This window comes from Papaver somniferum, chromosome 5 (genome assembly GCF_003573695.1).
Source record: "Papaver somniferum cultivar HN1 chromosome 5, ASM357369v1, whole genome shotgun sequence".
Classification (NCBI taxonomy): domain Eukaryota; kingdom Viridiplantae; phylum Streptophyta; class Magnoliopsida; order Ranunculales; family Papaveraceae; genus Papaver; species Papaver somniferum.
In genome coordinates, this window is record NC_039362.1 from 123,408,659 (window position 1) to 123,432,994 (window position 24,336).

A 24,336-nucleotide genomic window follows, 5' to 3' on the forward strand; every position below is an offset into this window, starting at 1 on the left:
ATTAAATCTATCAGCTTGGATTCTAGCAAGATTTAGAATCAAGACACTCTCTTCAGCTGTTTCCCGTTCATTTAGAGAGATAGACTCTTTTGAAGGGTAATCGGAAATACTCATGTCGGAGCCTTTCTGTCTTGTTCGAACACATGGTCCGTCTATATTCGAGATTGAGGAATCTTTCTCTTTAATAGAATTAAACAAGACAGAGCTTTTATTTCTGGTGACGCGTTTATCAGAGATACTATCGTCCATCCTCAGATCGCTACAAACACATACTTGTAAGGTCTTAAACGTGTTTTCCTGCTCTGATACCAATTGAAAAAGCGGGGGTCTAACAACACCACCAAATATTTCGCTTAGCAATCTGTATGGAAAAACTCCAATATACTTTCTAGAGAATCAACTAGACAGTCAGACTCAATCTAGATAAAAGTATATCAAAGAGTTTATATCACAATTTCTCGATTTGATCTTTACTCAAGCAAATAGAAATCTGCGAGTCTTTATCAAAGAGAGATAACTTGGATGGTACCAAAGACCAATATCCAAGTGTCAATCAATTTAAATCGACAACCAAAAGGTCATATATTCTAATTGACTGAACTAACGCACAACTTGTATTATTTCAATTATAAAGATAAAACAATATAATGCGGAAACTGAAATAACACAGACACCCGAAATTTTGTTAACGAGGAATCCGCAAATGCAGAAAACCCCTGGGACCTAGTCCATATTGAACACACACTGTATTAAGCCGCTACAGACACTAGCCTACTCCAAATTAACTTCGGTCTGGACTGTATTTGAACCCCAATCAATCTCACACTGATCCAAGGTACAATTATGCTCATACGCCTCTGATCCCAGCAGGATACTGCGCACTTGATTCCCTTAGCTGATCTCACCCACAACTAAGAGTTTCTACGACCCAAAGTCGGAGATTTTAATAAACAAATCTGTATCACACAGAAAAGTCTACGGTAACAGATAAATCCGTCTCCCACGAATATACCTACGAGTTTTGTTCCGTCTTTTGATAAATCAAGGTGAACAGGAACCAATCAATAATACAAGACTTATATTCTCGAAGAACAACTTAGTATTATCAATCACCTCACAATAATCTTAATCGACGCAGCGAAAAAAGATATTATGGAATCACAAACGATGAGACGAAGATGTTTGTGACTTCTTTTCTATCTTGCCTATCGGAGATATAAAATCTTGAGCCAATTATTACAATCGTACTCGTAACGATAGAAATAATAAGATCAGATCACACAACTGCAAGAAAAGTAGTATCGGTCTGGCTTCACAATCCCAATGAAGTCTTTAAGTCGTTAACCTAGTTTAGAAGAAGAAACCAAAGGTTAAAGGAGAATCTACTCTAGCTTATGCAACTAGTATCACACGAAAGGTGTGTGGATTAGGTTTTCCAGTTGCTAGAGTTCTCCCTTATATAGTCTTTCAAATCAGGGTTTGAAATCAATGTTAGCTTGGTAACAAAGCATTCGACATTCACCGTTAGATGAAAACCTGATTAGATTCAAGAAAATATTTCTCAACCGTTGGATCGAAACCTTAGCTTGTTACACACAAATGAAATGTCCAATTTTGGGTTTATGGAACCGTTCCCAAACATTAACATTTGTTGTTTCAACAATATTTAACCTAACGGTTAGCCATCTGATCACTTTCATATCCACCATATTCTTCTTCACCATAACTAGTCCAAATGACTCAAATGAACTAGTTAGAGAGTTGTCCAATTGCTTAGATCTTATGTAACTACACAAGACAGAATCGAAGCAAAAAAGGTTTGATTCACTCGAATCGGTTCATGACTTTATAGCCACGGTTTGCAAAAGCATACCTTAGTTTAAATAAACATGAGTTCAAGAACAACCGGTTTTAGATATAACCTACTCAAGTTCGCGGACTTAAGCTCATGGAAGGAGTTCACAAACTTCAGCATAAATTCTTGGGTCGAGAACTTCCGCCAGTTCGCGAACTTAGTTCGCGGACTTGGCTCACGCCACTTCCATTTCTCTTGATAAACAAAGATCGCAAACTTTGGTTCAAGGAATAAGGACTTATACATATATGTGTTTCCACAACTATGCCTATATCCTATCAATGGTTATGTAATCTAAACTCTCATTTCAATCATTGAAACATTCTCAGAGGACGGATATAGCCGTTATTCACAGACCATTTTTCGTCAGAGCAATTTTCAAAGTGATTGAAACATAACATTACTTTCGTCACTAGGTAAAGATGAATTCGGCTAAAGCAAAAGCTTACCAACACATATTTCGAGAAATAGATAGGAGAGATAAACTCGGCTCGAAATAGCAAATGTGAATAATGAAAGTCTATATCAAAACGACTTTTGTCTCAAGAGTAGGAGATAAAATAGATAGACTTTTGAGTGACAGATAAGTTCAAGTCTCCACATACCTTTTAGTCGATGAAGATCCACAAGTTCCTTGAGTAGTCCTTCGTCTTGTATGATGATTGCCATGGAGTTCTTGAGCTCAACAACACTTTCTATCCTAGTCCGAGACCTTTAGCTATGTAGGCTAGAAATCAAGACTTATAGTTTTGTTCACTAATATTGACAAACATGCTTGAGATAGCAAATCATGCGAGTTCGACCGAGCAATGCTCTAACACTATATAACTATTCCATTATGGATAGTTAGTAAAACAATGTGGGTAGAACGGGTGGGGAGAAATATTTTTGTTTTCACTAAGGCTTGGGCTTCGAGCTCGGGATCGTTCTTCGCCGTGGACAGGTCAACCAAGACTTATCTTTTTTGGACATAATTCCTGAAAAAGCGGGGGTCTAACAACCTCACCCAATATTTCGATTAGCATATGTATGGACAAACTCCAATATACTTTTAATAGAATGAACAAGACTCAATCTATAACAAGTATATCAAAGAGTTATATCTCTCTTTCTCAATTCAGTTCTTTCTCAAGCAAATAGAAATCTGCGAGTCTAATGAATACAAGAGAAATCACTTGAACGGTACCAAAGACCAATGTTCAAGTATCAACCAATTTCAATCAACAACCAAAGGTCGGATTTCCAATTGATTGATTCAAACACACAACATGTGATATTTCAATTATATAACAAAATATAATGCAAAATAAAAATAACACAGACACCAGAATTTTGTTAACGAGGAAACCGCAAATGCAGAAAAACCCCGGGACCTAGTCCAGATTGAACACCACACTGTATTAAGCCGCTACAGACACTAGCATACTACAAACTAACTTCGGTCTGGACTGTAGTTGAACCCCAATCAATCTCACACTTATTCAAGGTACAGTTGTGCTCCTTACGTCTCTGATCCCAGCAAGATACTACACACCTGATTCCCTTAGCTGATCTCACCCACAACTAAGAGTTGCTACGACACAAAGTCGAAGACTTTAATAAACAAATCTGTATCACACAGAAAAGTCTACAAAATAGATAAATCTGTCTCCCTCAGATAAACCTACAATTTTTGTTCCGTGTTTTGATAAATCAAGGTGAACAGGAACCAATTGATAACCCTGACTTATATTCCCGACGAACAGCCTAGTATTATCAATCACCTCGCAATAATCTTAATCGACGCGGCGAAAGAAGATATTGTGGAATCACAAACGATGAGACGAAGATGTTTGTGACTACTTTTCTATCTTGCCTATCGGAGATATAAATCTCAAGCCAATCGTTACGATTGTACTCAACACGATAGAATCAACAAGATCAGATCATACAACTACGAGATCGGTCTGGCTTCACAATCCCAATGAAGTCTTTAAGTCGTTAACCTGGTTTTTAAGAAGAAACCAAAGGTCAAAGGAGAATCGACTCTATCTAATACAACTAGTATCATACAGGAGGTGTGGGGATTAGGTTTCCCAGTTGCTAGAGTTCTACCTTATATAGTCTTTCAAATCAGGGTTTGCAATCAATGTTAGCTTGGTAACAAAGCATTTAATATTCACCGTTAGATGAAAACTTGATTAGATTCAAACTAATATCTTTAAACCGTTGGATCGAAAACTTAGCTTGTTACACACAAATGAAATGTACTATTTTGCGTTTATGTAACCGTACCCAAACATGAACATTTGTTGGTTCAACAATAGTTAACCAAATGGTTAGCCATATGAGCACTTTCATGTCAACCATATTCTTCTTAACAAATGACTCAAATGAACTAGTTAGAGATTTGTTCAATTGCAAGGAAATATTATGTACTACACAAGACACAATTGAAGCAAAAACGATTTGATTCACTCGAATCGGTTCATAAACTTTATAGCCACGGTTTGCAACTTGCATTCCTTAGTTAATATAGATAATTTCACAAACAATCGTCTTTAGATATAACCAGCTTAAGTTCGCAGACTTAGTTCGCTGGTTTAAGTTCCCGGAAGGAGTTCTCAAACTCCAGCAGATTTTCTCGGGTCGAGAACTTCCGCCAGTTCGCGGACTGGATTCGTGGACTGAGTTTACGGCTCTTGTTCCGATTCTCTTGATCAACAAAGTTCGCAAACTTCGGTTCAAGGAAAAAGTACTTATACATATATGTGTTGCCACATAATGCTTATATCCATCATTGGTTATATGATCTAAACTCTCATTTCAATCATTGAAACATTCTTAGAGGACGTTATATAGTTGTTATTCACAAACCATTTTTCGTCAAAGCAATTTTCAAAGTGATTGAAACATAACATGACTTTCGTCACTAGGTAAAGATGAACTTGGACAAAGCGAAATCTTACCAACACATATTGAGATAAACTCGGCACGAAATAGCAAATGTGTATAATCAATATATAGCAAAACGACTTTTGTCTCAATAATAGGAGATACAATAGATAGACTTTTGAGTGATAGATAAGTTCAAGTCTCCACATACCTTTTAGTCGATAAAGATCCACCAGGTCCTTGAGTATTCCTTCGTCTTACATGATGATTTCCATGGAGTTCTTGAGCTCAACTACACTTTCTATCCTAGTCCGAGACTTAGCTATAATAGATTAGAAATCAAGACTTATAGTTTTGATCACTAACATTGACAAACATGCTTGAGATAGCAACGCATGCGAGTTCGACCGATCAATGCTCTAACAATCTCCCCCTTTGTCAATTTTAATGACAAAACTATCAATACATATGGAATACAAAAAAAATAAAAATAAATTAACTTTTGTAGCTCCTATTCCACATGCCTAATCTTCAACATTACTCGAAATCTTTGTCACTTCCAAGTACTCCAATGATCCCAAAGGTTGTAAGTTCAGCATCATCGTTGTTGAAAATCCGTAGCTATAATAACGAGAAAACAAGAGTTCTCAATCATTGTTATACAGTGTCATAGTATCATTATACAGTATCAAAGTTCAATTATATCACAACTTCGACAACAATACTATGGTGATATGTATCACTCCCCCTTAGTCAATACTCCATCTCACATGGTGTAGATGGGGCAAAAAGAGTTGCTGGTTTTTACGGAATTGAGGAGACGACCATGTGGAGGAAACTCCTTGAACCGAGCGAACTGTCAAACCTCACACAGATGCACTGCAAGAAGGGAGTGCTTTGAATTCGAGAGATCAATCTGTAGTACTCTGGCCTAAACCAAGACAATGGCCGTTCCAGAGTAAATTCGGTCACAAGAGAGGATGGGTCGATCTGTTGGAGGGAAACTGAGAAATGTGTGAGATCAATGGTGATCGAAGATTGTAGGTGTGTTGTCTTTTCTGAAATAAGATAAGTTCTGAATGATTGAATCTCTGTTGAGAGTGATTACTCAGATGTTGAGTTTTTAATCTCGTGTTGTCTGTTTGACGTGAGATTCTTGTCTTGTTTTCAACCATGATTCAGAGACTTTTATATTGCTAGAATTGTAAACACCATGATCCCATGAAGTGTGACAGTTGATGGAATCAAAGAGTGGAGAAGTGGAAATCGTGTTAAAACCAGTTGCTCAACATGCGAAGACTTGGTAGATTTTCCATCCACTACTTTGTGAACTCTTTCAACTTATTGCACGAATTGCCCACATTCTCATTGTGTGTATGAACACACGTTCCGTAGACCGCCAGACCAAAACCCTAATTAATATCCCCCCTTGTGACACGATTGACTTCTCGTGGTTAATTAGTCAGTTGTTGACTTCATGACTTTATGGGACGATGAGTCCATGTATTTGCTGAGTTGAACATGATCTTGCAAAATGTCCTGAGACTCATGAATTGAACGTGCCTGTTGAGACAGAGGTATGATTCTTAAGTAAACGTTGATAGTTAAGGTGATAAAGTATTGCTCATTCGATGAATTGTTGAATATTGATAGTTGAACCAATATTCCTTGGTTTGAGCAAATATTGCTCATCTGAGCAAATGTTGCTCATTTGATGAATTATTGGTAGCGTGACCAAGATAAAATATTAATATAAAATACTGGTAATTGAAACGAGCATAATTAATAAAAATACTGATCATGAGATCATCGTAAAGTCATTGGTGTTTGAATCTGGAATTATGATCCTTGGACTCAGAAACCCTAATTCGATCAATTGATGACCAATTGATGGTTTATTTGAAAATTAACCATGGAATGAATGAGGGACCGACTACATGGGATCATGTAGCACCCATATGCTCGAGTGAGCAAATACCAAGGTATTTTGAAGAGTTGGTGATTTTTTGATGAAAGAATGATTAAATGTTGGTTTAATCATTTATTAGAAAAATGCTCGTCTGAGCCTTAGGTGATAAAACCTAATTAATTATGAAGAGATGAGGGACCGACCAAGGGGTCATGAAACCGGCTCTGGATGATCACGGGATCGAATGACGATCGCTCTATGAAAATTCCAAAATTATTTGGAAGAGTTTTGGACCTAAAACGTGCAATTGCGCAAATTAGGTCAATTCATGAAAATATGTGGGACCGGCTCCGTGCGAGCCAAAGAGCCAACCTTGGTCGGACAAGGTAACAGGCTCACATCATCAAAACGTCCGTATATCAGTCCTGAGAATTTTGGTATTTTCTGGCGTGCGTTTGAGCAACCATTGAGAAAATATGACAAAATCAGGGTTTTGCTGAAATTGAGGAAACTTCATGAGACGAAGGAAAATAATTATAAAATGAAGGAATGATGAAGCGTGGGACCGCTGAGGCCAAGGCATGGCCGGCCGGTCAGTGACCACGGTCCCATGGTGCCCTTCCTAATTTTATATTATTTTTCATGATTTTATGAAAATATCATAAAATCAAGGAGTTTGTTGAAATTAAGGAGTTTCCTTGAAGTGAAGGAGTTTCCATGGGATCAATGAAACAAATAATATTAAAATAATAAAATAAGGGCGTGCGGGACCGGCTTTTAGCATGGTCGGCCGGCTGGGTCCTGGTCCCGTGCGTTCCCTAATTTTATGTAATTTTTGTGTATTATTTCCATGATTTGAAGGAATTTTCATAATTTGAGAGAAATACCATGAAATCAAGGAATTTCATGGGATCAAGGAAACTTAAAATAATAATAAAATAAAGGGACGTGTGGGACCGTCTAGGGCCCGGTCCCCCGAGTTTTCCTAATTTTATATTATATTTTTCATGGTTTTATGAAAATACCATGAGATTAAGGAGTTTTCATGAGATTAGGGAAATATTAATAAAATATTAAGGAACCATGAGGTGTGGGGCCGGCCGGGATCAAGGCATGGCCGATTGGCCAATAAACACGGCCCCATGACATTTTTCCCAATTTTATATTATTTGCTTGGTGCGAAGGAAACACCATGAAACTGAGGAGTTTCCTCAAAACGAAGGATATTTGTTCAAATGAAAGGATTTTCATAAGATCAAGGAAAATAACAAAAATACGATAAAATATAAAACTGGCGTGGGACTGGCCACGGCACGGCCGACCGGCTAGTGGGCCCTGTCCCCCAACGCCTTGGTCAATATTTAATTAATTATTATTTTCTTTCCTATTTTGCATAGGTTCATCGTTTCGTCGTATTTTGAAATACTCGTTCGTGCGTTCAGGTGATTGTTAGTGCATCATCGTCGAATACACTTGCACCTTTTGAGTCAGGGCTTACTCGAAGGTAACTCAGACGCCCGTACGTTGAATATTTATTACTCCCTCTGTTTCTGAAAGACCGTCCTCTATTCCATTTTGGTCTGTTTCAAAATTGTGTCCAGCTTCTGTTTATGGACGTATTTTTTCAATGATCTCTCCAATATACCCTTAAACCTTTTATATTTATAAAAAAATAATTAATGGGACCCAATCTAAAACTCTATATAATTAAGGAAACACTTTTAATTTTACATTCCTTTTAAAAGATAACATATGGTTCCAAATTAAATTCCTTATAAAGTTTATCCTCCATAAGTATACAATCTTTTTATCTCTATATTCTTTTCATCTCTTTTCTTTTTGGGTTATTTTGTTTTTGGTACTCAGGTTTTGTTCAACTTTTGAGTTTGGTCTAACATTTGTCCAGCTTGGTGTTTGGTACTTGGAAATCACGTTGACCCGGGTTGACCATCTTATATGTTGACTTCTGTTAACAATTTATTTAAAACATTTATATAAAATGGAATTATTAAATAAATTTACTATTACACTCTTACTCATTCATCAACCCTAATTCTTTCAAAAGAAATAAATCCCAATTCTTCTTCTCCTAACTCTTCACCGCCGCACCACCATCACTTTCTTTCTCTCTAACCAGAGAAACACTGTCACGATCGCTTTCTCACTTTCTTCGTTTATTTTTCCTTGCCAAGCCCTTTTCTATTATTTCTACAAGAAATCAACGTGGTTTGAATTGATGTTGTTAGATAAGCTGGGAAGAAATAATAAGTTTGGGTTGAGTCTGCTGGTGAAGAATTTGAAGCCAAAAAGAAGAAGATTGAGTTAAATGAAGTCAGGGATTGAGTTGAAGAAGAAATGAAACAGCTAGATGGGAGTCTGTTGAAATTGCGAAGAATGAGTTTTGTTTGGATTTGATTTTGAACCGAGAAAGAAGATGTTGTTGTTAAGAATGGAAATTAGGGTTTGACAATGGCTAAGTTCAATGAAGAATTAGGGCTTATGGTTGTTCAATTGAGGGTTTCAATTGAAGAATTTACAGAGAACTAGTTAAAGAAGAAGATGGGTATTGGCTGTTGCTGTTATATGGAAGAGAATTAGGATGAAGTTCATTGTGCAGTAGTGCAGTACAAGCCAATTAAGATGGGTATTCCATTTTAAGACAAAATTGAGTCAGTCTGATATGTTTGATCCTCGTTTACAGGCTAAAATTTTGAATTTTGTGGATGTTTCTTATGGTGGTGAAAATGGGTTCAATTAGGCGATTGAACTATCTTCAGAAATTCTTGCCAATGTGAAGTTTTTCCAAGAGAAGCGGTTGATTGGGAAGTACTTTGAGGACATGTATTGCTTTGTTTTTAGATTAAAGAATGATCAGAGTCCTTGAAGAATCAGGAGAAGTGGGTTTGTTTTGGAATCCAAATTGACAGCACAGACAAGAAGTATGAAGCAAATCGATTGATTTTTTTTGGAGAAGTCATTAACGGAATGGTTGTTGCGATTGATTCTTGGGCAACGAATGCGATTGATATTTTTTGGTCTAGCCATTATCCTACTGCTCATAATCGTTAGGTAAGACTTTATTTCTCAGATTGATTTAAACGGGGATTTTGGGGTTTTAATTTGAGCATCAATTTACTGAAGTGCAAAGTGTTGCTGCGGATTTGGGTTGTTTTTCAAAGTACAATGGGTTTTGGTGGAGGTGACGGACGGTGACAGAAATCAAGAGACGGACATTTCCAAACATAATATTTTTCGTCAATATTTGTAAAGTGGAAGGATATTACAGTAAACTTGTATATTAATTAAATTTTATATAATATTTTTAATAATTACTAAACAGAAGTCAAAAGTTAACTGAGTCAATGCGGGTCAACGTCTTTTCCAAGTACCAAACACCAAGCTGGACAAATGTTAGACCAAACTCAAAAATTGGACAAAACTTGAGTACCGAAAACAAAATAACCCTTTATTTTTTGCAAAAATGGGATATGTTTTAATTTTATTTTTTTTATTTCCTATTTACAATTTCATATCAATTTTTGGAAGTTTTTATTATTAACATTTTAATTGAACTAAATTAGGCAAGTACTTGAGGGTAGACATGTAAACTACAATGGTCTTCTTAATATCTTGACAAAGTCAAACCGGACTATCTTTGTGAAACGGAGGGAGTACTAACCCACGAAATTCTGCTGAGAAGAACCATAGATTGAAGTAATGAAATATTACGAAAATATTTGAATATTTTCAGAAATTCAGTGGATGAATCCAAGAATTTAGGAATAATTAATTGATGGCTCTATACTAGTACGATCGTCTAGGAGCATTAAGTATTCTGAGCGACATGAGCTAGATGAAGCGTCATATCCTTTATATAGTCAGGGAAAACTGTTGTTTGTATCCTGAAGACGTTATTGCTCTATACTAGCAGGCAAGCTGTCTAGGAGCCGTACAATCTCGTGATTCTATATAGAAGTAATTACTGAAGTGTTCAGTATTCATGAGATATGTCGTTGCCTAGCCGAGAGACTACATATCTGCATGTACTCTGAGAGACAGTATTCTCAGTCAGAGATTCGATGAGAGACCAGTGTCTCGATACTCGCGTCTGATTGCTGGATCAGAAGTTCGTATAATTATGCGTTTACGATTTTAGCCTTTGTCGAAAATCCACCATCTACACATGGAAACCACTTCCCCTTACAGAATGATCCGAAAACCATATGTATTTGTAGTGTGAACTACATATTAATTCTCCCCCTTTTTGTCAATAAAATTGGCAAAGGTACGGAAACGGGATCCTAATGAAATTTCCGAAAGAGACATTTCATGACCAAAAGAAAGAACATATCATCTTATTTAGATGCAATCATATAGCCGAAGCTAAATACATTCATCAAGGAGTTTATGAAGATACAAGATAACCTCTATAAAATTCCACAGCCGCACTCCCCACAAAGATTTGGAAATTAAGCACAAGTTCAATTAAGAACTCTCCCCCGTATAATGTCATTCCAGAAAGAACAACAAGAGAGACCTTAATTTCAAAAGAAAAAAGGATTCTTTGGACATAACAAATAACATACAAGTATGAATTTGAATCCAAAATACTCAATTAAATTAACCACAAGAGAACTTGTTAGAGCATTGCTCGGTCGAACTCGCATGCGTTGCTATCTCAAGCATGTTTGTCAATGTTAGTGATCAAAACTATAAGTCTTGATTTCTAGCCTATATAGATAAAGGTCTCAGACTAGGATAGAAAGTGTAGTTCAGCTCAAGACTCCATGGTAATCATCATACAAGACGAAGGACTACTCAAGAAACTGGTGGAACTTCATCGACTAAAAGGTATGTGGAGACTTGAACTTATCTGTCACTCAAAAGTCTCTTTACTCTATCTCCTATTCTTGAGACAAAAGTCGTTTTGATATATAAACTTTCATTATACACATTTGCCATTTCGAGCCGAGTTTAACTCGCCTATCTATTTCTCGAAATATGTGTTGGTAAGCTTTCGCTTTAGCCAAATTCATCTTTACCTAGTGACAAATGTCATGTTATGTTTCAATCACTTTGGAAATTGCTCTGACGAAAATTGGTTTGTGAATAACGACTATATAACGTCCTCTGAGAATGTTTCAATGATTGAAATGAGAGTTTAGATTACATAACCATTTGTAGGATATAAGCATTGTTGTGGAAACACATATATGTATAATTCCTTATTCCTTGAACCAAAGTTTGCGAACTTTGTTGATCAAGAGAAACGGAATGTGGCGTGAGCCAAGTCCGCGAACTGGCGGAAGTTCTCGACCCGAGAATTTCTGCTGGAGTTTGTGAACTCCTTCCGTGAGCTTAAGTCCGCGAACTTGAGTAGGTTATATCTAAAATCGGTTGTTCTTGAACTCATGTTTATATAAACTAAGGAATGTTTTTGCAAACCGTGGCTATAAAGTTCATGAACCGATTCGAGTGAATCAAACCGTTTTTGCTTCGATTGTGTCTTGTGTAGTTACATAAGATCTAAGCAATTGAACAACTCTCTAGCTAGTTCATTTGAGTCATTTGGACTAGTTATGGTGAATAAGAATATGATGGATATGAAAGTGATCATATGGCTAACCATTTGGTTAATTATTGTTGAACCACAAATGTTAATGTTTGGGAACGGTTACATAAACCCAAAATTGGACATTTCATTTGAGTGTAACAAGATAAGGTTTCGATCCAACGGTTGAGAAATATTACCTTGAATCTAATCAGGTTTTCATCTAACGGTGAATATTGAATGCTTTGTTACCAAGATAACATTGATTGCAAACCCTGATTTGAAAGACTATATAAGGGAGAACTCTAGAAACTGGGAAATCTAATCCCCACACCTTACGTGTGATACTAGTTGCATAAGGTAGAGTCGATTCTCCATTAAACTTTGGTTTCTTCTTCTAAACCAGGTTAACTACTTAAAGACTTTATTGGGATTGTGAAGCCAGACCGATACTACTTTTCTTGTAGTTGTGTGATCTGATCTTGCTGTTTCTATCGTTTTGAGTATAATTGTAATAATTTGCTTGAGATTTATATCTCCGATAGGCAAGATAGAAAAGTAATCACAAACACTTCGTCTCATCGTTTGTGATTCCACAATATCTTTTTTCCCTGCGTCGATTAGGATTATTGTGAGGTGATTGATAATACTAGGCTGTTCTTCGGGAATATAAGTCTGGTTTATCAATTGGTTCCTGTTCACCTTGATTTATCAAAAGACAGAAAAAAACTCGTAGGTATATTCGTGGGAGACGGATTTATCTATTACCGTAGACTTTTCTGCGTGATACATATTTGTTTATTAAAGTCTCCGACTTTGGGTCGTAGCAACTTTTAGTTGTGGGTGAGATCAGCTAAGGGAATCAAGTACGTAGCATCCTGCTGGGATCAGAGACGTAGGAGCATAGTTGTACCTTGGATCAGTGTGAGATTGATTGGGGTTCAACTACAGTCCAGACTGAAGTTAGTTTGGAGTATGCTAGTGTATGTAGCGGCTTAATAAAGTGTGTGTTCAATCTGGACTAGGTCCCGGGCTTTTTCCTGCATTTGCGGTTTCCTCGTTAACAAAATTCTGGTGTCTGTGTTATTTCTTTTCCGCACTATATTTTGTTATATAATTGAAATATCACAGGTTGTGCGTTGTTCAATCAATTAGAATATCCGACCTTTTGGTTGTTAATTTAAATTGATTGACACTTGGATATTGTTCTTTGGTACCATCCAAGTTATCTCTCTTTGATAAAGACTCGTAGATTTCTATTTGCTTGAGTAAAGATCAAATCGAGAGTTTGAGATATAAACTCTTTGATATACTTTTTATCTAGATTGAGTCTGACTGTCTAGTTGATTCTCTAGAAATCATATTGGAATTTGTCCATACAGATTTCTAATCGAATTGTTGGGTGTGGTTGTTGTACCCCAGCCTTTTCAATTGGTATCAGAGCAGGCAAACACGTTCAAGACCTCACAAGTCAGTGTTTGTAGCGATCTGACTCTATGGACAGAGGTGCTATCTCTATTAATGTACCACCAGTCTTCGATGGCTCTAATTACTTATGGTGGAAAATTGTTATGCGAGCTTTTCTTTAAGCACGTGATTTTCAATCATGGGTATATGTTGTTAATGGCTATAATGCTCCCGTCGTAGCAGTTGGAGATATAAACGTTCCCAAACCTATTGGTGAATACACCCCTGCCGAAATAAATGCTGCAAAGCCAAATTCCGACGGTTTGAATGCCATTATACATGCCATTACCCCAAATCTTCAGCACCATGTGTCAAATTGCACTAAGTCGCAAGAAGCTTGGGATATCTTAGAAACCGTTTTTGAAGGTAACACCAGTGAAAAGGAAACTAGGCTTCAAAACCTTAATTCCGATTGGGAAAACCTTCATATGGCAGATGAAGAAACATTTGATGAGTTTAATCACAAAGTGTCTGAAATTGTTAATGCATCTTTTGCATTGGGTAAGACTATTCCTGAAAAGGACATTGTGATGAAAATTCTCAGATCGTTGCCATCTAGATACGACTCTAAGAAGCATGCCATCGTTGAGGGAAATAACCTTGATAATCTCTCCAGAAATACGCTGGTTGGGAAGCTTAAGATATATCGGCCATGTAGCGCCCATATGTATCGGCCATGTAGCACCCATATGCTCGAGTGAGCAAATATCAAGGTCTCATGAAGAGTTGGTGATTTGTTGATGAAAGAATGATTAAATACTGCTTTAATCATTTATTAGAAAAATGCTTGTCTGAGCCTTAGGTGATAAAGCCTAATTAATTATGAAGAGATGAGGGACCGACCAAGGGGTCATGAAACCGGCCCCGGATGGTCACGGGATCGAATGACGATCGCTCTATGAAAATTCCAAAATTATTTGGAAGACTTTTGGACCTAATACGTGCAATTGCGCAAATTAGGTCAATTCATGAAAATATGTGGGACCGGATCCGTGCGAGCCAAAGAGCCAACCTTTGTCGGTCAAGGTAACATGATCACGTCGTCAAAACATCTGTATCTCAGTCCTGAGAATTTTGGTATTTTTTGGCGTGCGTTTGAGCAACCATTTGAGAAAATATGACAAAATCATGGTTTTGCTGAAACTGAGGAAATTTCATGAGATGAAGGAAAATAATTATAAAATGAAGGAACGATGAAGCGTGAGACCGCTGAGGCCAAGGCATGGCCGGCCGCCGGTCAGTGACCACGGTCCCATGGTGCCCTTCTTAATTTTATATTATTTTTCATGATTTTATGAAAATATCATGAAATCAAGGAGTTTGTTGAAATTAAGGAGTTTCCTTGAAGTGAAGGAGTTTCCATGGGATCAAGGAAACAAATAATATTAAAATAATAAAATAAGAGCGTGCGGGACCAGCTTTGAGCATGGTTGGCCGGCTGGGGCCCGGTCCCGTGCGTTTCCCTAATTTTATGTAATTTTTGTGTATTATTTCCATGATTTGAAGGAATTTTCATAATTTGAGAGAAATACCATGAAATCAAGGAATTTCACGGGATCAAGGAAACTTAAAATAATAATAATAAAATAAAGGGACGTGTGGGACCGGCCAGGGCATGGACGGCCGGCTGGTACCCGGTCCCACGAGTTTCCCTAATTTTATATTATATTTTTCATGATTTTATGAAAATACCATGAGATTAAGGAGTTTTCATGAGATTAGGGAAATATTAATAAAATAATAAGGAACCATGAGGTGTGCGGCCGGCCGGGATCAAAGCATGGCCGGTTGGCCAATAAACACGGCCCCACGACATTTTTTCCAATTTTATATTATTTCCTTGGTGCGAAGGAAACACCATGAAACTGAGGAGTTTCTTCAAAACGAAGGATATTTGTTCAAATGAAAGGATTTTCATAAGATCAAGGAAAATAACAAAAATATGATAAAATATAAAACTGGCGTGGGACTGGCCACGGCACGGCCGGCCGGCTAGTGGGCCCAGTCCCCCAGTGCCTTGGTCAATATTTTATTATTTATTATTTTCTTTCCTATTTTTCATAGGTTCATCGTTTCGTCGCATTTTGAAATACTCGTTCGTGTGTTCAGGTGATTGTTAGTGCATCATCGTCGAATACACTTGCACCTTTTGAGTCGGGGCTTACTCGAAGGTAACTCAGACGCCCCTACGTTGAATATTTATTACTAACCCATGGAATTCTTCTGGGAAGAACCATAGATTGAAGTAACGAAATATTACGAAAATATTTGAATATTTTCAGAAATTCAGTGGATGAAACCAAGAATTTAGGAATAATTAATTGACGGCTCTATACTAGTACGATCGTTTAGGAGCATTAATTATTCTGAGCGACATGAGCTAGTTGAAGCGTCATATCCTTTATATAGTCAGGGAAAACTGTTGTTTGTATCCTGAAGACGTTATTGCTCTATACTAGCAGGCAATCTGTCTAGGAGCCGTCCAATCTCGTGATTCTATATAGAAGTAATTACTGAAGTGTTCAGTATTCATGAGATATGCCGTTGCCTAGCTGAGAGACTACATATCTGCATGTACTCTGAGAGACAGTATTCTCAGTCAGAGATTCGATGAGAGACACGTGTCTTGATACTCGCGTCTGATTGCTGGATCAGAAGTTCGTATAATTATGGGTTTACGATTTTAGCCTTTGTCGAAAATCCACCATATACATTAAGTCCCCTGCTTAGTGAGGGACAGTCATGTTCCTCAGTCAACACTGGATGGTGGTTTTCCAGTTATGGACGAAATAAGTAATTGAACTTAGTCGTAAGATAAGATGTTATCGGATTTTCGATTGCGCGAGCGAACCACGGCTTGAACGAAGGTACCAGTGGCATGATAGAGCATCGTCTAATGAGCATAAATTGGTGTAGAACAGCTGATGTGATGACGGAACCTTGGTCGATTTAGGATTCACGGGTCGGGCCCATGAAAAGAAATCCTTGTTTTAGGAATAGACGCTCGTTCGTTCGTTAGTTTAAGGGACAAACAAAATAGACCTGAGTCTAATGATATAAAATTTTGTCTATGAGCTTTCACGAAAACCGAAATTTTATTTTTTAAATATGTGAGAAATCACAAAGGGGATAAACTCTCGATTTAAAGGTGGATGCTCGTACGAGAGAAAAGTTTTTTTTTTTGAATAGACTTGCGTTTGTTAGTAATAAAATTTTGTTTATGAGCTTTCATGAATTTTTTTATCTTCGAGCTTTCAGAAATCTTTGAAAATATACTCTCGCTTCAAAGACAGATGCTCGTGCGAGGGAGCAAAAATATATAGATATATTTTTCAAATTTACGTGAGTTTCACGTTAAATATTTAAATATTTTGTAAAATCATGTTTTGATTTTGAAAAACTGTTGAAAGTAGACAATTATACATGGTTAAATAATGTCTATATGTGAGTTTTCACAATTGTAGAATGAACGTCTGTCCAATTTTTGAAAAACCAGTGGATGTTAAAATTCACTTGGGTTGTTCACGGTTTTGTGAAAATCAAGTCATGATTTTGAATAATGAATTTTGCTCGTCTTTGCAGGTTTGAAGGAACGAGCAAGTTTTCGAAATTCTGACGTTATAATCACTACATCCAGTGAAATTGTAAGTAGGTAAGAGTTGGATTGTTACCATTTTTGTTGCGTGTTTGTTATTGGTATATCCATGACTCCATGTATTTCGCCTCAGATAGTGGTGACTTCTGGTTACAACCACCCTTCTGGCTCTTCCGGCGAACGCTCCAAAAATATCAAGTCAAAGATGAAGACTTCTGCAGATGTTCATGCCGAGGTGAATCAACCTTTCAGAGACGCTGGAAAGCTGGTACTTTGTATGTCTCTCGATCATCTGGGAGTCGTCCCTTATCAGTAGAAGCACCGCCGACTTCAGCAAATGAGACTATCGGCTGAAGATGAAGTCAGGCTTTGCGTTGATGGTGTAGATCCTGATTCAGATGTGGATGGACGAAGAATTTCGTCATAATTCGTCATCAGAAGAAGTCGGTCTTTCAGTAAAAACGCTGTAGAATTTCGTCCGATGTCGGATTTTCGCGGTCTACCAATGTTTTTTCATCCTAAGAAGATTTCCAAGCTTTTTCGAATAAGCCTTTAGAGTTTTGAGCATGTTTAGGGGCCGAAATAGGCGAAACAGTAAACTTCCAGGAGATTTCCAGAAAATTTTCAGCTGGCATGTAGTCCAATGTTTTGGGCACATCTCTTTGCTCGTTTCTTCAATAGCTGTGAATTTTGGATATGTTGTAGAGTACATACATACGAAAAGAATGGTATATGACCCGTACCTATATTCTTCACCAATATCTCCCAGATCGCTTCTTTGTGAGTGACAGTGTAAAATCATCTCAGACGAGCTTGTTGTAAAACATTCTTGTTGTGTCTCTGGACCATTCGCTTCTGTCTTGAACGGTTGGTGAAGGATTCCAATGTCATTGATTCATTTGATATCAGGACCCCTTGATTGATACATGAGCATGGTGCTTGCAGCCATCTTGTTTTTGTCAGTCGTAGAAACATCACTTCTGAAACCCTGGTCACGAGACCATGACTGAGGTTGCTCTCAAGAGGGGGTGGTGTAATGACCATGGTTTCATGTCCCGTTGGTAGCATTCCTTTTATGATGAATGATTAGCACATGAGAGTCTGGTGCCACGGGTCTTGGACTATGAAACTGTTCGTCATGATCAGTGGACCGTCAGTCCCCAGTATTTTGTTAAATATCTCCTTTTCGTTTTCTCTTCTTCTGGGAAGACTTGGATAGAGGACCCAGATATAAAAATTGATGTAAAGACCTAGGCGGTCGAAATTGGAGGTACCTTGATAAAGTACTTAGTGGAATGACCTGGTGGACACCGATCGACTGTGGAAGTTATGAATCCCGTCTAAGAATTGCTGCTTGCATGTTGTATGCTCTGGAAGTTGTAGGGACCTCATACGACGTCGGAATTCGATGCATGACCCCAACTTTTTAAGATAAGAGACTGAGTTATCACATGAGCAAAGAATCACTCAATTTGGATTTGTAGAGGTCAGCCAACGAAGCGTGCACATTTGTAATTTGTAATCCCGTACAAATTTTTCAGATTTCATAGACCTGACGGTAAAGGCCATATCTTTCAGCTTGTATGTCCGATTGATGCGCCCTTTTGGTATGTTGTAGAAGAGACATAGAAGAATATATTTTGTTGAGGAAGTATTGTCTCATTCCTCACTTATTGGTACGTTTTTGTAAACCCATGGGCTGAAGTATGTCGTATCTCATTTGTAGAGGTGATGAGAACATCTTGTAGAAGACTTGAGATTGTGCCCGCCTATTGTGCATGCTTCAGAAAGACTTTCATGTGAACATATTTCATGTCTACACAACTTGATATGAATCATTACTGCTTGGAGAAGTCTGATCCATCGAGTAACACTTCAGAGAACGGATAGTTGATGAAGCTGGTCATGAGGACGTTGCCCTGAGACCATCGTTGATGCTGGATTACGATAGAATTTTCTCCAGAAATGCTTGTTGATGCCGATACTATGGTCGGAGTTTCTTCAGATACCGAAAAGGATAGATCCATGATTATCGACATAGTCTTTACTCCCTCATCCAGTGAGCCTTTACTGTGAAGTGCCTTGTCAGGGAATCGATGTTGCTGCGGTAGATAGCAGCGGCAGTTTCCATTCTGGATGTGATCGGTGAAGAGAGGAAGTACCTCAGTCGTGCAGGGGCTTGTGATATAGAGAGACTTGTTGATGAAGTTTCATGGAATCATATGAGGTTGCAATAACTTGTTATGTGGATAACATTTATTGAAATAGAATTGATTTCTCCAATAAGATCAAGTCCCCGGTGTATGTTGAAGGAGTTTGTGTCATCCATGGATGAATGATGTTGCATCTGCTTCATAAGTATTATCATGGGTTAAATTCAGTTACACTTTGATCGTGCTGGTGTTGAATCAGTGTGTCATCGTTGAGATGTTTGTGCTGAAGCTAGAGGCGCCATTATAGAAGGTGTACCCTTTGATTGGGAGTAAAATTTGAAGGCTTCTTAGATGCTTGAGCGTTGAAGCGTCATATCCCTTGAGATCTTAGGTTTGATCATCTCGGCCCAGAATATCTTCTGTTGATTCAGCATTCCTTTCGTTGCAGTAATGGAATTCAACACTTGTGCAGACATCAGAGCTTTCTGATTTTGTTGCACACATGAACACTCCTGCAAGGCTACGTCCAAAGTGTTCTTTGCCATGCTTGGACATCATCTCGGTAATGAATGTCTCAGTGTTCGATTCAGTGAAATGTCATATTCAACCACTTGGTAAAATACTAATGCGGTAAAGCTACCATTCGTCTTGCAATAGCAGAGTTGCCAGCATATTCGGTCCCCATGCTAGGATAGCATGTGAGGAAATAAATGACATAGACATGGAAGGAATGACACTTTCCTGAGTGCGGAACCTCTTGATGAATGTCTATGCATCTTTTGCAGGCTCTTGCGTTAACCTCGTCAAAGTTCAAAATTCCCCCAAGTGCTCTGATGATGGAATGTCCGCCAAATCTTCTGTATCAGAACTTTCTTTGTTGGAGAGATGTGCAACCAAAGGCGCTTTATCAGTACCGATATTTTCAGCGTAGATCCACGCTCGTCTGAAGAACATGTCATATCCTGGATATTCCTGATTATGTGAAACTTGGTTTCTGTCTAGGTTGAACTTATGTTCACTTTGAGAGTGATGTAGCCATAATTATTTCCGAGCGTTCATTCAAGGTCTCTGATTGAGATGGGATCACGAGTAGCTTCTTATCGAGTGATTCCTGTGGCTCTAGGGTTTTCAGTGGAATGACGTTGATGGCTGTGTCAGTATCGATCATTCTTCCGAATTCATTTCCTCTGAGATGGAATGTGGTAAGCAGTCCCCAGTCATGCATCTCTGGATGAAGGTTCATGAATATTTCCAAGATGGACAGACGTTTGACACGCTGTGATTAAGTAATGTGAACATGTCTTTCCTTTGTGCTTTAGATAGATAGAGCAATTCACGTATATGTTCGACCAAGGATTGAACTGCTTCGTTGAATGATTGCTCGGAGAAATTGAAGTTCTGATTGAGAGAGGATCTTTGTGCGCACCTTCAGTCCCTAGTTGAAGCTCTCCTGGATCGACATTCTCTTTGAAGATGCGCTTCAAAATATTGCAGTCACTTGTTGGATGATTGAAGAACCCATGGAGGCGACAATATCTGGGATTCTCCATTTCTTCTTCAGTTGGCTCTCTCTTGATGAACGAAAATTTGATTGCACCATCTTGAACCAAGAATTCCAGTAACTCGATCGCTCCTTCATGAGAAGAGGGAAGTTTGAGTCTGTATGATCATTTCCATGTTCGTTGATGTCGGGTCGAGGTTTGTGCATTTCAGGATTGGTTATCTTTTCTTTGTGCTTTCAGATGATCCCGGGATGTTGGAGAAGCGCTTAGATGTTGTGTCTCGGCTTTCCTTTCATTCCTTTCAGCAACAACGTTTTTTGAAGGATGGAGATTGTACTGATTGTTGACTAGGTGTCAGCTGCTTCGAGGTTCCTCGATCTTGCAGACTTTTCTCTTTCCAGTAAAGCAGGTGCAGTAGTTGCAGATCTCTTAGCCGCTTCATGAAGTTCTGAGAAAGTATAGAACCTGAGATTTTCCAATAAAGCTCTGTAGACCGGGATTATTCCATTGATGCACAAGTCCACTAGTTGTTGTTCCGTGATATTTGGATCATGACAGTCCAGAGCTTGAACTCTGAACCTTTTCATATAATCATTAGGATGTTCATTGCTCCTTTGAAACATCCTTCCGAGATTAGAGAGGGTGATTTGCTCTGAGACGAAGAAATATTTTCTGTAGAAAGCATTAATCATTTCTCCCCAACTAGTAATAATTCCTGGTGTGATGTTATTGTACCAGGTATATGCCCTTCCTTTCAGAGATTTTGAAAATTTCTTCAGACGAACAACATGGTTGTGCTCATGTTCGCCCTATGCCTCCAGAAATCGGGAAACATGTTCTCGTGCATTTCCTGTTCCATCATAAAGTGTGAATGTTGGAGAAGTATAACCTTTTGGTAGAGGAATCCTTTGTGTAGCAGCAGAGTATGGAGGTTGGTGACGATAGAAAAATGAAGTTTTATCTTTTCCACAGTCCTCCAAGAGGCGCTCCAAGTCTTCACGGGTGATGAAACTGGACTGTTCTTTCGCTGGCGGATTGTCTGCAGCTTTAGATTTAAGAACTTCGTCATCATCTACTACATGGATTGGAGTGACTTTAGGATCAGCGCCGGAAGATGTTTCCTTAGCTTTTCCTTTCTCCTGAGTTTTATTTGACATCTTGTCTGTAAGAGTCTTGAGATAATTGCATAATTCTTTCTAAGTAGCAGCCATGTCAGTCTGATTTTTGGCAAGAGTCTCTTGCACCTTTATGAGATCACCAATGGTAGGCGGATTTTCTCTGATTTCTTCAGAAGACCGACCAAAGAATGGATTGTTGATGGCGCCAGTGCCGTCACTTGCATGGGTGATCATCTGAGCACTTGAAGGAGTAGTGGTGGCAGGTTGTGCCAGAGGAATAGTAGTAGCAGGTTGCGCCAGAGGAGTGGTGTTGGCAGTACCACTGGAGCTTTCAATATTGGGGACGGGTGTTGAACCCGGATTGGTAACTGAACCAGACCTAAGACCGAACATTTTTGTGAGAATTGAGATTGCAACCGAGAGAATGATCTCTCATTGTGGTCGCCAATCTGTAGATGGGGAAAAACGAGTTGCTGGTTTTTACGGAATTGAGGAGACGACCGTGCGGAGGAAACTCCTTGAACCGAGCGAACTGTCAAACCTCACACAGATGCACTGCAAAAATGGAGTGCTTTGAATTCGAGAGATAATATGTAGTACTCTGGCCTAAACCAAGACAATGGCCGTTCCAGAGTAAATTCGGTCACAAGAGAGGATGGGTCGATCTGTAGGAGAAAAGCTGAGAAATGTGTGAGATCAATGGTAATCGAATATTGTAGGTGTGTTGTGTGTTCTGAATGATTGAATCTCTGTTGAGAGTGATTACTCAGATGTTGAGTTGTTAATCTCGTGTTGTCTGTTTGACGTGAGATTCTTGTCTTGTTTTCAACCATGATTCAGAGACTTATTTATATTGCTAGAATTGTAAATACCATGATCCCATGAAGTGTGACAGTTGATGGAATCAAAGAGTGGAAAAGTAAAAATCGTGTTAAAACCAGTTGCTCAACATGTGGAGACTTGGTCGATTTTCCATCCACTACTTTGTTAACTCTTTCAACTGATTGGACGAATTGCTCACATTCTCATCATGTGTATGAACACACGTGTCGTAGACCTCCAGACCAAAACCCTAGTTAATATCCCCCCATGTGACACGATTGACGTCTCGTGGTTAATTAGTCAGGTGTTGACTTCATGACTTTATGGGACGATGAGTCCATGTATTTGCTGAGTTGAACATGATCTTGCAAAATGTCCTGAGACTCATGAATTGAACGTGCCTGTTGAGACAGAGGTATGATTCTTAAGTAAACGTTGATAGTTAAGGTGATAAAGTATTGCTCATTCGATGAATTTTTGAATATTGATAGTTGAACCAATATTCCTTGGGTTTGAGCAAATATTGCTCATCTGAGCAAATGTTGCTCATTTGATGAATTATTGGTAGCGTGACCAAGATAAAATATTAATATAAAATACTGGTAATTGAACCGAGCATAATTAATAAAAATAATGATCATGAGATCGTCTTAAAGTCATTGGTGTTTGAATATGGAATTATGATCCTTGGACTCAGAAACCCTAATTCGATCAATTGATGGTTTATTTGAAAATTAACCATGGAATGAAGGAGGGACCGACTACATGGGATCATGTAGCGCCCATATGATCGAGTGAGAAAATACCAAGGTCTCTTGAAGAGTTGGTGATTTGTTGATGAAAGAATGATTAAATGTTGGTTTAATCATTTATTAGAAAAATGCTCGTCTAAGCCTTAGGTGATAAAACCTAATTAATTATGAAGAGATGAGGGACCAACCAAGGGGTCATGAAACCGGACCTGGATGGTCATGGGATCGAATGACGATCGCTCTATGAAAATTCCAAAATTATTTGGAAGAGTTTTGGACCTAATACGTGCAACTGCGCAAATTAGGTCAATTCATGAAAATATGTGGGACCGGCTCCGTGCGAGCCAAAGAGCCAACCTTGGTCGGTCAAGGTAACATGCTCACATCGTCAAAACATCCGTATCTCAGTCCTGAGAATTTTGGTATTTTTTGGCGTGCGTTTGAGCAACCATTTGAGAAAATATGACAAAATCAGGGTTTTGCTGAAACTGAGGAAACTTCATGAGATGAAGGAAAATAATTATAAAATGAAGGAATGATGAAGCGTGGGACCGCTAAGTCCAAGGCATGGCCGGCCAGTCAGTTACCACGGTCCCATGGTGCCCTTCCTAATTTTATATTATTTTTCATGATTTTATGAAAATATCATGAAATCAAGGAGTTTGTTGAAATTAAGGAGTTTCCTTGAAGTGAAGGAGTTTCCATGGGATCAAGGAAACAAATAATATTAAAATAATA